Raw genomic sequence first — 14,827 nt, 5'->3', positions numbered from 1 at the left:
AACTAATCTCACAGAATATTTTAGAAGTTCTTCAGTAAAATATCATCAAAACATATTAAAACCTTTGTTTTTAATGTCAATTTTTAAATATTCAAAATTAATTTGTTTGTATATTAACCTAATTTTGGTAGTATTTATCAAAATTCTCTTTGGGTTTTGAATTAATCATATGTGTAACTGTTATTGTTCTTCAGTTTTTTGGGGCAGGGAAGTGGGGAAGATGTTACAGCCAACAAGAGCCTGTGAACTTCTCAAAAATAATAGTTAATGTCTGTGAAGTTCAGGATATGGGTTAAGGTTACATAGGTTCTTTCTTTAGGAATAGAATAGACAAAACAGAAGCTAAGAAGATGACTGATCCTCTTTAAATTACTCTCGATAATTTCATTAATAATCTGAAAAGGTTATTATTCTTCTACACTTAAATTCAAGGTATCTGTTCTGAGCTTATCTTAGTTTGATACTCATTTGGTTATTCATTCACTCATTCTTTCAGCTAACACTTCTGAGTGTCTATTAGGACCAGAAACAGAAAAAGAGATGAAGACATCCAGTTCCTTCATTAGTATAGCTCACAGTTTAGAAGAAGAAAACAGACATGAAAAGATATTTATATTACAAAATGAGAAATGCAATAATGATGATGATATGATGATGATGATGATGATGATGATGACAATAACTGCTAAAATATACCTGGTACCAAACAGAACAACCTCTTTTACTGGTGAGATCACAAAGTAAATGATGGTGTTAGGATTCAATGGCAGGCAGTTTGACTTGTAGCTCTCTGTAAACCATTGTGCTTTAAGGCCTATTTGATAAAATGTTCCAACTTTAGGACATTTAGGCTAGCTAAATCACAGAGACGCTGAGTGTTAGACTGCTTACTTGAAATGAAGGCTTACTGATTTTGCATTTTACGATTTCCTCCTCAGACTTGACTCAGAATAGAATTTACAGTCATCCATAATTTTACTTGCCTAATAATAACTACTGCCACAGCTGGCCAGGTGCAACAGGAAGACCATCACCATCAACTCTTTCTTCCAATTGCTGGTTGCTTCTTCCCACTTAAAACCTGTTTCTGCAAAGAAGTCACTTCCAGGAATACTTTTCTTTTCTTGTTCTTTTATGATATAGCATCCTGAATGGGACCCACATTGGGTCATAACCCTGACTAGTATAATCATTACATAAATAAAGTCAAAGATGACCTTATGTAACTAATATTATTCATTACCTCAGTTTGTTTCCTTTGGCTTATGTTTAGAGACTTCCTCAGAGATGAGACAAAAGTGATGGCAGTAGTAAAAATGATGAAAGTTAGAGCCAGTGTACTCAGTTATCACTAGCACTGCGCATATGCATTGTACATATTTGTATTCAGTATTCTTAAGAACGCTTTATGGTAACAACTATTATTATCTCCATTTTATGGGTGAGAAACTGGGTAAATAACAGACCTACTATTGCAGAACTAAGTGACTAAGTGTGGTTAAGAACCCAGGCTTGCCAGACTCCAAGACCCATGCTACAGCCCCTGAGGTATACTGTGCTCCCCATGGGACTTTTTTTTTTTTTTTTTTTTTTTTTTTTTGAGACGGAGTTTCCCTCTTGTTGCCCAGGCTGGAGTGCAATGGCGCGATCTCGGTTCACTGCAACCTCCGCCTTCCAGGTTCAAGAGATTCTCCTGCCTCAGCCTCCAGAGTAGCCAGGATTACAGGCAAGCGCCACCATGCCCGGCTAATTTTTGTATTTTTAGTAGACACAGGCTTTCTCCATGTTGGTTGGGCTGGTCTCGAACTCCCGACCTCAAGTGATCCACCCACCTCGGCTTCCCAAAGTGCTGGGATTACAGGCACGAGCCACTGAGCCTGATCTCCGTGGAACTTCTTTAACCAACCCAGTCTGTTTAGATTCAGGAGATTCCTGATTTTTTATGCTTTCGTCTTCAGGGAATCATGTATATTAAGTCACTCTGTTGTGTCATACATATCTAGACAGAGATTTCCTGTCTTGCTTGGTATATGGAAACACTCCAGAGGCTATAATTTGGAATATGAGGATTCTTGTTCCATTCTTTCTACCTTATTGAAACTCAAGATGGAATGTCCTGTGGTATCCAGAACAACAGGAGCACGGGTATTTTATTTCTCTGTCTGACATTTTATTAGACACTGGTAACAAATGAGCTGTGGCTGCAGAGTAATGAGAGTATTTTACAGGTCAAACACAAAATTCAGCACTATGTATGTGGCAGCAAGCACTGGACTCAGAAGACCTACCATAACTTGTCTCAATGCTTTTGATTATTGGTTATATTTCAGAAGTTGCTCAGCATAATGTATGTAGGAGGTAAAGAGTTTTCCTTGTCTTAGACAGCAGAACATCAGCTGACATCAAATGTGTGAAGATTGTCCCCCACATGCCGAGCAGTTCTCCAGCTGACAGCAATTGAGTATCCTATGATTCAATTCAGTTCTGACACTAGGTACGTGGAGACAGCGTCAGTCCCACAGGTTAAGGGCTCAGTCCCGCAACACTGTCTCCCACCACTTTAGAGGCCATTCGCAATCCCAGGTTATGACCTGAACTTCTGACCAACCAGCTCTTAATTGGGAGTTTCCATGAACCCCTCCTCAGGTTTGATTAATTTCCTAGGATGGCTCACAGAAGACAGGGAAACGATTTACTTATATTTAGCCATAAAGAAAGTTAGGAAGATACAGGCAAACAACCAGATGAAGAGACAGGTTGAGGTGTAAGTGACGGGGAGGGCAGAGTTTCCATGCCCTGTCTGGGTGTGCTACCCTCCAGACAGGTCCACATGTTCAGCAAGCCAAGAGCTATTCAAACCCCATAGTTCAGGGGTTTTTATTAAGGCTTCATCATGTAGGCATGAGCAATTATTACCTCATTCTCCCTGAGGGTCGGAACTGAACATTCCAAGCTTTTAGCTGTGGTTTGGTCCTTCTGGCAATCATCTCCCATTCAAGAACCCACCAAGAGTTGCCTTGTTAGAACAAAAGACACTCTTGTCGCCCAAGGAATTCCAAGGGATTAGGAGCTCTGTGTCAGGAACCCAGATCAGAGACCAAATATTAAAACAAAAAAAGATTTGAACTCCTGCTGGAATACAAAACTCTTGAGCATCTGCAAACTAAAAATTGACTTGAGGGTTTTTTTTCCTAGTCATTGGGAATGTAGAGCAGTGTGTCTTGCATGTCATCGGAAGAATAGATTTTTGTTTTGGTTTTGTTTTGAAAATGACTCTGAACATTTATTTCCATTGCAATTTCTGTGGCTAAGAAGACTTAAACTTTACAAGTATTATCCTTTTAAGATCATTTTAATTTTAATTGAGTGCAGAGGGCTTTTATAACAAATGTGCAGAAATTTTGGAGGGCTGTGATTTTTCCAGTATTAAATATGCATGTATTAATCTTGCAGTTTATTTTCTCATTGTGTATGTATCTATTGTTTTTCTCTGCAGCATGATTTCTCTTTTGATAATGCCCTTTAGAGCACAACTAGTTATCGGTAACTGAAAGTATCTTAATCATTATGGCTGCTTCTGTTTTTTCATTAACAAAGGTTATTCATATGCTAGCATATAGTTTCTTTGCACCCACTATTTATGTCTGAATCATTTGTCACAAGAGAGTGTGTGCTGATGAGATTCTAAGTTTGTGTGTTTAAACTTTTTTTTGAGCGAGGGAAGAAAAAGCTGTATGCATTTCATTGCTGTCTACAGCTTTCTTTCAGATTATGTTCATGGGTTTGTGTGTACACAATATGAAGAATGATCTGAAGTCGTTGTGCTGTATTTATGTGTAGTCACCAGTCTTTGATTAAATAAAAAGGAAAACCTGAAAAAAAAAAAAAGATGTACCTAACACCTAGCACCCCTGTTGCTCAGGAAATTACAAGGGTTTTAGGAGCTCTGTGCCAGAAACTGCAAGCAGAGAACAAATATGTATTTCTGATTATATCACAATAATAGCACAGCATGGTGAATAGTTAACTGTTAATTAAAACAGACTTCCACCCCCTTAGAAACTTCAGGTATCTGTTTGCTAAGCTGGAGTCTGGAAGAACTCTGCTGGATAAAAAATAAGAACATTTTGCTTTATTGGACTCCTTCTATTCTTTCCTTTGACTTTCTGAATTTGGCCCTTTCATTGCAATTCAGCAACTTCATCTTCATTCAGAGACGGAATGAGCAGAAAGATTAAACATACCAATAACTTAACTCCCCATCACTCCACAAAGATTCTGTAGTTTAAAAAAAAAAGATAACAAATACAAATATGTTAGAATACAGATTCTGGCATCATGTATCTTTGGCTAATTGTTTATCTTCTCTAAGCCTCAGCTACCTCCTTTTTCAAATGGAGATTATTAATTCATTCAGCAAATATCTTACTGTGCATCTGTCATATAGCAGGCACTGTATGAACAAAGTGTAGATTCTCTATTGGTGAACAAAATACATAATACCTGCCCTCACAGAGCTTCCAGTCTAGTGATTGTACAGCATCAACCTCAGAGGATACTGTGGGAATTAATAAGAGTATCTGGTACATAGCAATACCTTAATACATTTCAGATGATTTTGATTTTATTCATATTTTGTTCAGAGTTGTTTAGCTCAGTTCTTTTTAGTTCATTTATATTAATGCCTTTGTCTCTGAAAGTATGTCCCATAGAGAAGTCGTCTTTTTATTCCTTGATGGCTCCATGCAACATCCTGAAGAGCTGGCAGAATGGAAAAATGCATATACAAGATTCTTTTTGTTGTTGTTGTTCCCAAGACAGAGTTTTGCTCTTGTTGCCCAGGCTGGAGTGTAGTGGCACCATCTTGGCTCACTGCAACCTCTGCCTCCCAGGTTCAAGCAATTCTCCTGCCTCAGCCTCCCAAGTAACTGGGATTACAGGTGCATGCCACCATGCCTGGCTAATTCTTTGTATTTAGTAGAGACAGGGTTTCACCATATTGGTCAGGCTGGTCTCAAACTCCTGACCTCAGGTGATCCACCTGCCTCAGCCTCCCAAAGTGTTGGGATTACAGGAGTGAGCCACTGTGCCCAGCCCATATACAGGATTCTTAAGCATTTATAACCCATCTTCTTATTGGGCTTTCGGTCAGGGATGATAGAGAATTAAATTAATGTAAGAACCATTTCCCTGATTTCTTTTTAGAGCTCAGAAAAATTTTTCTTTCTTCTTCTTTTTTTTTTTTTTTTTTGTTTTGAGACTTGCTCTGTTGCCCAGGCTGGAGTGTAGTGGCACCATCTTGGCTCACTGCAAGTTCCGCCTCCCGGGTTCACACCATTCTCCTGCCTCAGCCTCCCAAGTAGCTGGGATTACAGGCGCCCGCCACCACACCTGGCTAATTTTTTTGTATTTTTAGTAGAGACGGGGTTTCACCATGTTAGCCAGATGATCTCGATCTCCTGACCTCGTAATCTGCCCGCCTCAGTCTCCCAAAGTGCTGGGATTATAGCCACTGTGCTTGACAAAAAAAAAATTTCAATTATTATTCTATGATATGTGAAGAATTTGTATATAGTATAATCCCGAATCCAATGTGCTTTTGAGTTGAGTATAGGAAATTGATTTAATGATGAGTACCAAGAAAGCTAAAGCCAGTGTTATAATAGCTGTTCTTTGGATATTGCAGTGTAGTAGATTGTAGAATTATACTGAATTATATAGGAAGCATTTACAAGTGGGCTTTTAGATTATACCTGTTGGGTTTCTGAGAGCAATCATAAGTGGTTGCTTTACCCCCTGGCACTGTTTATTTGTATAGTCCCTCCCTCAATTGAAGTAAAATGCTCAGTGTCTTGATTATTTTTATAACTTCATTGTTTGCACATATTATTTATCATTACTGTTTTGTCTCTATGGTATGGCTTTGCTCACAGTCTCCTTTTATTTATACCTGATCTTAATTCCTTCAGACCCTTTAGATGAGGCTAATTTATAGAAAATAGCAAAAAGAGAGGTCAAGCATACATTGTGGCTTCTTTGAAGCCAGAAACTCAGCTTCTCTTTGAGAGCCCTGTCCATGACAGACTTTTGGTGTGACATTTGCTAGCAGGTTTGTTGCTGCGGGACTGCACCATTACAGTGGAAGAGCAGTCAGCAAATTCTGTCCATCAATGGCTCAGTTCACATACAAAAGAAATTTTACATTAAGCCCCTGAAAGACAATATGATTAAATCTCAGCTTCTTTACCCTTTACTTCCACGCTAGTAAGAGGGTTACTGAATTAATTTCAAAAGGCATTAACATATAATCACCATGTAGACTGGAATGAGACTTACACTAGAGTATTGGCTTTCCCAAAGCAATTAGTCCCGGAAAATGCACAGGCCTGGGCATGGGGCTGTCATATGAATATACGATTCATTTATCATCTTCCCTTCAGTGCAAATGTGGGAAAAAAGAGTTGATGGGGATGTACAGGGAATTGGAGTGATTTTTCAGGTTCCAGAAGCAGCCAGAAGGAACAAAGTGGGTGGCACAAGAAGTGCACAATTGATTGGGCTAGTATATTGAGCTGTGTTTCGTCTGGCTCCCAAGCCTTTTGAGATAGAAGAAGTGTGCAGTACGTTCCCTTTGTATCATTTACCTAAAGGATAACCCAAGTAAAATCCTGTTATTTTGCACATGTGTAAAATGATATTTAAGAATCATGAAAAAATCAAAAGCATGAATGTGTCCCATATTTGTCATGGATAAAGACAGAGCTACAGGTAATCTCAGATCTCAGTGTCCAGTAATTTTTTTTTTTAATTTTTTTTGAGATGGAGTCTCGCTCTGTCCTCTGACTGTATATATATGTGTGTGTGTATGTGTGTCTTTCTTCTGACTCCGTGTGTGTGTGTGAACACAAAGTTTTTAATTTTTATGTAAGAAAACACGTGATTATTTTCCATTATTGTTTGGGTAATAATTTGAAAGGCTTTTCCCTGTACCAAGGTTATATTGTTTTGTTTTGTTTTTTTGAGACGGAATCTCGCTCTGTCGCCCAGGCTGGAGCGCAGTGGCCGGATCTCAGCTCACTGCAAGCTCCGCCTCCCGGGTTCACGCCATTCTCCGGCCTCAGCCTCCCAAGTAGCTGAGACTACAGGCGCCCGCCACCTCGCCCGGCTAGTTTTTTGTATTTTTTAGTAGACACGGGGTTTCACCATGTTAGCCAGGATGGTCTCAATCTCCTGACCTCGTGATCCACCCGTCTCGGCCTCCCAAAGTGCTGGGATTACAGGCTTGAGTCACCACACCCGGCCCAGTAATATTTATTTTATAAGAGAAAAAACTGAAACTATAAAAGTTAAATGACTTGTCCAAGTATACATGCAGCTGCTTTATGCAGAACTCCTGCCAGGAGCCCTTACCAACACCACTGTCTCAGAATTTATCCGTGACTCTCTGCTTGCTGCCAGTGAACTGTTTTTGAAATCTTTTGGAAAACTTAGATATGTTTGGAAGTACTAGTAGAGTAGTTAATAAATCACTAGCTTCTGCATATGTATGGATAAGATTGCTTATAATTTATAGTCAGAAGCTTCTGTCATCTAGATTGGCGCTTTTAGATTACCATACATGGATGCAATTTTATGAAGTGTGTTTCTTAATGAAATAACTATGCCCTCAGAGACCTCATGTAATAAAATATCCCATTACAGAAACAGTAGTTTGAGGAACAGGAAGAAGAACAAAGAATTAAAAATTGCAAGAAAATAACTTTTCCTGTAGCTTTATTAATAGAGATAGGTTCTTTTTTTTCTTTTCTTTCTTTTTTTTTTTTTTTTTTTTGAGATGGAGTCTTGCTCTATCGCCCAGGCTAAAGTGCAGTGGCACAATCTTGGCTCACAGCAAACTCTGCCTCCTGGGTTCGAGTAATTCTTGTGCCTCAGCCTCCTGAGTACCTGGGATTACAGGTGCACACCACCACACCCAGCTAATTTTGTATTTTAGTGGAGATGCGATGTCACCATGTTGGCCAGGCTAGTCTTGAACTCCTGACCTCAAGTGATCTGCCCGCCTTGGCCTCCCAAAGTGCTGGGATTATAGGGGTGAGCTACTGTGCCTGGCCAGAGATAGGTTCTAAATAGCTGAAAGTGTAAAAATAAATTGATCAAGTGTTCGATTGTAGCTATGGTTTCACTAATAATAAATACTGTTCACTAATACTAAAATATTACATTTTAGTATGTGATTTGTTGTATGTCAATACTGTATCTCAGAGCTATTAAGAAATGGGTGATTAAACCTGACACAAATACATTTTGTAAGCAAGCCCTGAATATGGCCTTCCCCTATGCAGAGCCAAAGTCACCTCATTTTGTTATTCATAAGATGATCTGCAACCTGGTTCACAACTCTAAAAGTCGCCAGAAGACTGTGGTGCTGGCTGAGTGCTCAGCCTCACACACTAAGTGCAGTCCTCTGGTCATTACAGCACTGTCACCAATAGCTATCTGTGTCTTGCTAATCATGTTCCCTAAGTAATCAATTATGTTATACTCAGTTTCAGTTACAAAAGACTTGCTCATTAAAAGAAATTGGGAGTGAGGTTGGTGCTGAATAGGGAATTGAGCTAACGTTGAGTACTTACTATTTGCCTGGCAGTGCTAAATTCTTTACACGCATTCTCTGTCTTAACTTTTACCATAACCCTATGAAGTAGGTGCTTAAATTCCCATTTTATAGGTAAGGAAACTGTGACATTAAGGGTTGGGATAAATATGCAGACACTGGCTTTTCTGACTCAAAGCCTATGTTTTTAAGTTATTTGAGTTCTGGATTAATAATGATTCTAGAAAGTAATAAGTGAATTCATTACCATTTTGTATTAATACTTTTGGTAGATACAGATTAATGCAATTTATCTAGTACTAGTTTAAAACACCCAAGGTAGTTTCTCACAATACAATTCCATGCTATTCTTATCTTCTTAGTTTTTGTGTGTGTGTGTGTGTCTCTGTGTGTGTGTGTGTGTGTGTGTGTGTGTGTGTGTTTAAAGACAGGGTCTCGCTCTGTCACCCAGGCTGGGGGTGCAATGGAATGATCATAGCTCACTGTAACTTGAAACTCCTGGGCTCCAGTAATCCTCCCTCCTCAGCTTCCTGAGTGGCTAGGACTACAGGTGCATGCCCGTGTGCCCAGCTAATATATATATATATAATGGGTTTTTTTTTTTCCTTTTTGAGACAGAGTCTCACCCTGTCACCCAGGCTGGAGTGCAGTGGCGTGATCTCAGCTCACTGCAACCTCCACCTCCTAAATTCAAGCTATTCTCCTGCCTCAGCCTCTTGATTAACTGAGATTATAGGCATGCGCCACCAGGCCTGGCTAATTTTTTTTTGTATTTTTAGTAGAGATAGGGTTTCACCATGTTGGTCAGGCTGGTCTAAACTCCTGACCTTAAGTGATCTGCCTGCCTCCGCCTCCCAAAGTTCTGGGATTACAGGCGTGAGCCACTGCGTCCAGCCCAGCTAATTTTTATTTAATTTGTTATAGAGTCAAAGTCTTTCTGTATTGCCCAGGCTGATCTCCAACTCCTAGGCTCAAGCAATCTTCTGACCTCGACCTCCCAAAGGGCTGGAATTACAGATGTGAGCCACTGTGCCCAGCCTATCTTCTAAAAATTGAATGCCACTTTGAATTAATTAAAAGTAGTACGTAGTTGTGAAATTATATTCATCGCCTAAGAACCAAAGAAGAAGAAAATTAATTTGATGAGCTTGTTCTTGCACTAGGAGAGCTTGTCTGAACTTCATAATTAAAGACCTTTACCCTTCAGTTCCTTCAGAGAGTTAGAGTTTTATTTTCCAGCTGCAGAAACTATTATGTGAAACCTAGTTCGTATCGGTTGGCCTCATTCTTTTGTTTCCTGCTATGAAGTCTTTTGAGTTCTATTTCTGCCATTTTTGTTTCTGACTGTGGCTTGTTTGGAGAAGAGTTAAATTATTTAGTCATACTTCCTTATGCCACTGAAATATTGAGGCCAAAAATCCATATTCTTGTCTTGGAGGAATGACAATCGTTTATTTTTTATTACTGCAGTCCTCATTATTGCTCTCACAAAAGCTTTATGTGTGGTCTCTCCAGTGAGCCAAATTATCTTAAAATTATGGAAAGTGCCATGAAAATATAAAGTAAAAATGATGATTGAAGAAGCATATTACTGAAGAAATCTGTTAAAAAAAAAAAAAAAAAAAAAGTAGTGACAAGAACATATGCTGGAGAAGAAATTTACAGGAGTAATTTTCAGCAGTGCCTCTCTCGACTCTTCTTTCTGCGGTTTTCCCCCATGTCTTCCATAACCTATTGGGATTGTTCTCTGGGCCTCCATTTCCTCCTTTGTCCAGCGCCTTCCCAACTTCCTTCCTGTCCTATGGATATTGTAGTGACTGTACTGAAATGCAGCCTGGAAAAATATGCTCTTAGAATTGAGAGAAGTTTTCTTACATTAGCCTTTTGTATTTTGCTTTATTTGTATATTGTCTGCCCCATTAACAGTATATAAGAGAGGCGGGGCACAGTGGCTCACACCTGTAATCCCAGCACTTTGGGAGGCTGAGGCAGGCAGATCACCTGAGGTCAGGAGTTCAAGACCAGCCTGGCCAACATGGTGAAACGCATGTCTACTAAAAATACAAAAATTAGCCAAAAATGGTGCTGCACAGCTGTAATCTCAGCTACTTGGGAGGCTGAGCCACAAGAATTGCTTGAACCTGGGAGGTGGAGGTTACAGTGAACTGAGATCACACCACTGCACTCCAGCCTCGGTGACAGAGTGAGACTCTATCTCAAAACAAAACAAAAAAAAACAGTATATAAGAGAGGCCGTTCCATTCCTTCCACCCCAAAAGCTAGCAAATACTGGATATTATAAGACCTTAGACAACCTGATAGGTGAAAATTTTGTCATTAGAGCAAGTTTTTCTCTACATACACAGGTAAGGAAGAAAGTAGTACTGTGCTGAGATGAGGCAGAGTTGTGGTTTTTGTTTTTGTTGTTTTTTGGGTTTTCTTTTAGGCAGAGTCTTGTTCTGCCGCCCAGGCTGGAGTTCAGTGGTACCATCTCGGCTCACTGCAACCTCTGCCTCCCAAGTTCAAGCAATTCTCCTGCCTCAGCCTCCCGAGTAGCTGGGACTACAGGCGCCCACCACCATGCCCGGCTAATTTTTGTATTTTTAGTAGAGACGGGGTTTCACCAGGCTGGTCTGGTGAAACTTCTGACCTCAGGTGATCCTCCCACCTCAGCCTCCCAACGTGCTGGGATTACAGGTGTGAGCCATCACACCTGGCCCAGAGTTTTTAAAGTTGACACTTGAGTTGGGTTTTTCTGTCTTTACTGTACAAAAATAATAGAATGAGAATTGGGTGCTGGGTTTTGTTTTGTTGTTTTAGTGGTGGCAGGAAGCTGGGGATACAGGTGATTGGGATGAGTATTACAGAGGTAGCAGGAGTCCCATGGCACCAAGTTCTGTCTTCTTGTTACCCATTCCAGAGGCCCTGAACCTACGTAGAGGCTTTGAGATCAGGAGACTTGAGCTTGGATTCTGGCTCTGCCACCTCCTTACCTAGAACCCCTTTATAAGTCACTGAGTTTGTGAGTCTCAATGTTGTCATTACAAAAGTACAGGAACACCAACCTTCTCTGTCATAGCAATGTGGCAGTGCTGGACTCTATGAGTTATACTTTAAAAACTATCAACTGTATATGATGTAATCCTGCCCCTGCAGGACTGATTCATTAACAAGATTACTGTTTAAAAGAAAGAAAAAGAGAGCAGGGCACAGTGGCTCATGCCTGTAATCCTAGCACTTTGGGAGGCTGAGGCAAGTTCATCATTTGAGTTCAGGAGTTCGAGGCCAGCCTGGCCAAAACAGTGGAACCCCGTCTCTACCAGAAATACAAAAAAGTTATCTGGGTATGGTGGTGCATGCCTGTAATCCCAGCTACTTGGGAGGCTGAGGCAGGAGAATCGCTTGATCCCCGGAGGCAGAGGTTGTAGTGAGCCAAGATCGTGCCACTGTACTCCAGCCTAGGCAACAAGAGCGAAACTCCGTCTCAAAAAAAAAAAGAGAGAGAGAGAGAGAGAGAAACTGGAGTTGGAAGGGGGCACAGTTAGGGAGTTTATTGATAGAGTTCTTTGATGATTGAATGGATTTTTGACTATGTCTGTACAAGGGACAAGTAAAATATTTTGAAGGCAAGAGAAAAGATTTCTAGCAACAGAGAGAATTGAGGTGGGGTTCTAATTAGATCAGCTGTTTTTATGAAAAGGAGGAAACATTAAGCATTGCTAGTTTAGGGAAAGTCTTGACTGGTGGCATATAGCGATGTTCTTGGAAGAAGAAATTCCAGGTCATTTTTCACCTGAGTCCTGTCTGCTTTTGTGGCTAACAATACTACTGATAGAGTTAGGCTGTAATATCTCCGTGTCCTAGGAAACCATGATTCCTCTGCAATATAAGAGGTGGATTGTACTGTGCCTTCATTCATTTATTCTTTGCCATGCAGCTGATAGGAAATTACCTATAGTCACCGACTTCATTTGGCCAAGTGAAACAGCTTGTGGCAATTGGAGCAACTTCCACAGGAGTATTCAAAATTAGAACAACACAGAAACGTATTTCTCAATTTTCTCGAAGTCAGTATTTTTCAAAATCATGTCAGGGTTTAGAATTCAAAAGGATATCTTACTATTTTCCCCATGTAACAAATTTAGAGAGACGTGAGCTGCATATTACTATTATGCTGCCTTTAGAATGTATTTCAATTTAATTAGTTTTGTTTGAGAGAAAATAAATCTCTCATCTTTAAGCCTTTTAAATGGATGTGTTCCTTTGGAAACATTATACTTCACAAGAAATAGATTAAATTGCAGCTGTGGAAGATCTTACTTCAGCACTGCAATTTCCATTAAACTGAGTCCTTGAAACCTGCTCCTTTGCCCAAGGTATTAAGAAGTGGCTGCTTCTTGTACACTATTTTGTCTTTTCCAAGGAAAAAATTAATGTGATAATTTATTCAGAAGTCTTTTTTCATTATTGTGAAATTGTGTTTCACCTGAGTTTCAGGCATCTGCCCTGTCCTATCTCTAACCTGACACCCCTTTCCTCCCTTCGGTTCTCCCATCTGCAAAGTGGGAGCAGTGGTTTGGAAAGTGGGCATCCTCTTCAAATGGGGGCCAGTGCCCAAGATTTTTGGAAAGAAGAAACTACCTCTATTATCTCTGTCAGTCTACTTCCCTCCTCACCAGCCTGAAAGCTACACTGAAAAGGTACCTGTGGTTCCTACAGAGAGACCTTGAGTTTCACAACTGCATGCCTTTCATATGCTTTTCCCCAGTCATGGAGTCCTCTTGCCACTCACTTCCCCTATGCCTGCTAAGCTTCTCTCTAAACATTTGTCTACTCCTTCTTAAGGGCAAACACCCACCTCCAAGATGAGACAATTGCTTCTTGTTTTATGCCTACACACATCATATGGCAATGCAATTATTTGTTTCCAAAACCATGTCACTTACACAGTACCAGATCCTTGAGGGCAGCAACCATATCTGACAAAGTCACTTCTACAAAGTGGCTTTCAGAGAATCTGGTACCTGGAACACACTTAGTGTTTAATACATGGCAGCTATGATGACAATGGTAATGAAAATTCCTGTATCCTCATCACTTATGCAATGATTGTTGAGTAAGTGAATAAATGGGTGAATATTCAACATATCTATTGTACTTTTATTGGAGCATTTCTTGATCTGAGTTTTCTACTTTGTGAGCCCTATAAATTGGAATTCCAATTTCAGAGAATTAAAAAATGAGTTACTTATTCTATGGCTTTTTTTCACCCCAGGTAAATACCCTTAGGGAATGTTTTTTAATTAATAAGCTTTTAAACTGAAAGAGATTTTGACTATAAATTCTGATTCTAGATGTGTTATGTTGGTCAAATTTCTTAAACTCACTGTGCCTCAATTTCTCCATCTCTTTAATGAGGTAACCATGCAGTTCTCTACTGGTTTGAGTGAGACAAGTAATGTATTAGGCTTGTGTGCACATGTATGTGTGTGTGCCCTCTGTGTTGTAAGCGTTTATTAAATGGTACTAGTGTAGTTATAAAATGTCAATATAGAAAAACAAACTGAAAATCACCTTAAATCCCACCACAGATATGATCATTGCTAACATTTAGTAGAGATACTCACAGAACTTACTTTAAACCCACACAGAAACTTTTACATAAGTGAAAATAATGTGGCAAATAAATAGGTTGCATGAAATTTGTTATTTTCTTCACTCTGCATGCAGTGTTTTCTTTCTACGACAATGCATTTACATCTGTATCATCCTCCCCTACCTGTGTTTAGTACCACAGTTTTCCATTTATTGATATATGATCATTAGTATAATTGTTTGTTGGTTAATATGTAGTTTTTTTCCGTTTTTCTCTTTTAAAAGAATAGCCATGAGATGGATGATGGGGTTTTTAAATTTTTTAGGATAAGTCTTTTTTGGTTTTTTTTTTTTTTTGGCATAGTTTCATTGTGTCACCCAGGCTTGAGGGCAGTGGCGTGATCTCAGCTTACTGCAGCCTCCACCTCCTGGCTTTAAGCTATTTTCATGCCTCAGCTTCCTGAGTGGCCAGACTGGTCTCGAACACCTGATCTCAAGTGATCCACCTACCTTGGTTTCCCAAAGTGCTAGGATTACAGGTGCCCAGCCTAGGATACATTCTTAGGAGTGGAATTATTGGATTAAAAGTTAACCTATAAAAATACTCATCGTTATAAG

At 39.7% G+C, this 14,827-nt stretch overlaps 1 protein-coding gene across 8 annotated transcripts in view; it reads left to right on the top strand.

Annotated features, from left to right (window-relative positions):
• The window catches only part of PATJ (PATJ crumbs cell polarity complex component), a 409,036-nt gene that overhangs the window by 238,050 nt on the left and 156,159 nt on the right, over positions 1-14,827 (top strand). The gene's annotated exons all lie outside the window — the stretch shown is intronic.

Source organism: Chlorocebus sabaeus, chromosome 20 (assembly GCF_047675955.1).
Source record: "Chlorocebus sabaeus isolate Y175 chromosome 20, mChlSab1.0.hap1, whole genome shotgun sequence".
NCBI classification, from domain to species: domain Eukaryota; kingdom Metazoa; phylum Chordata; class Mammalia; order Primates; family Cercopithecidae; genus Chlorocebus; species Chlorocebus sabaeus.
Note: the sequence above shows the minus strand (reverse complement) of the source record. Positions and strands in the feature narration are given on the sequence as shown.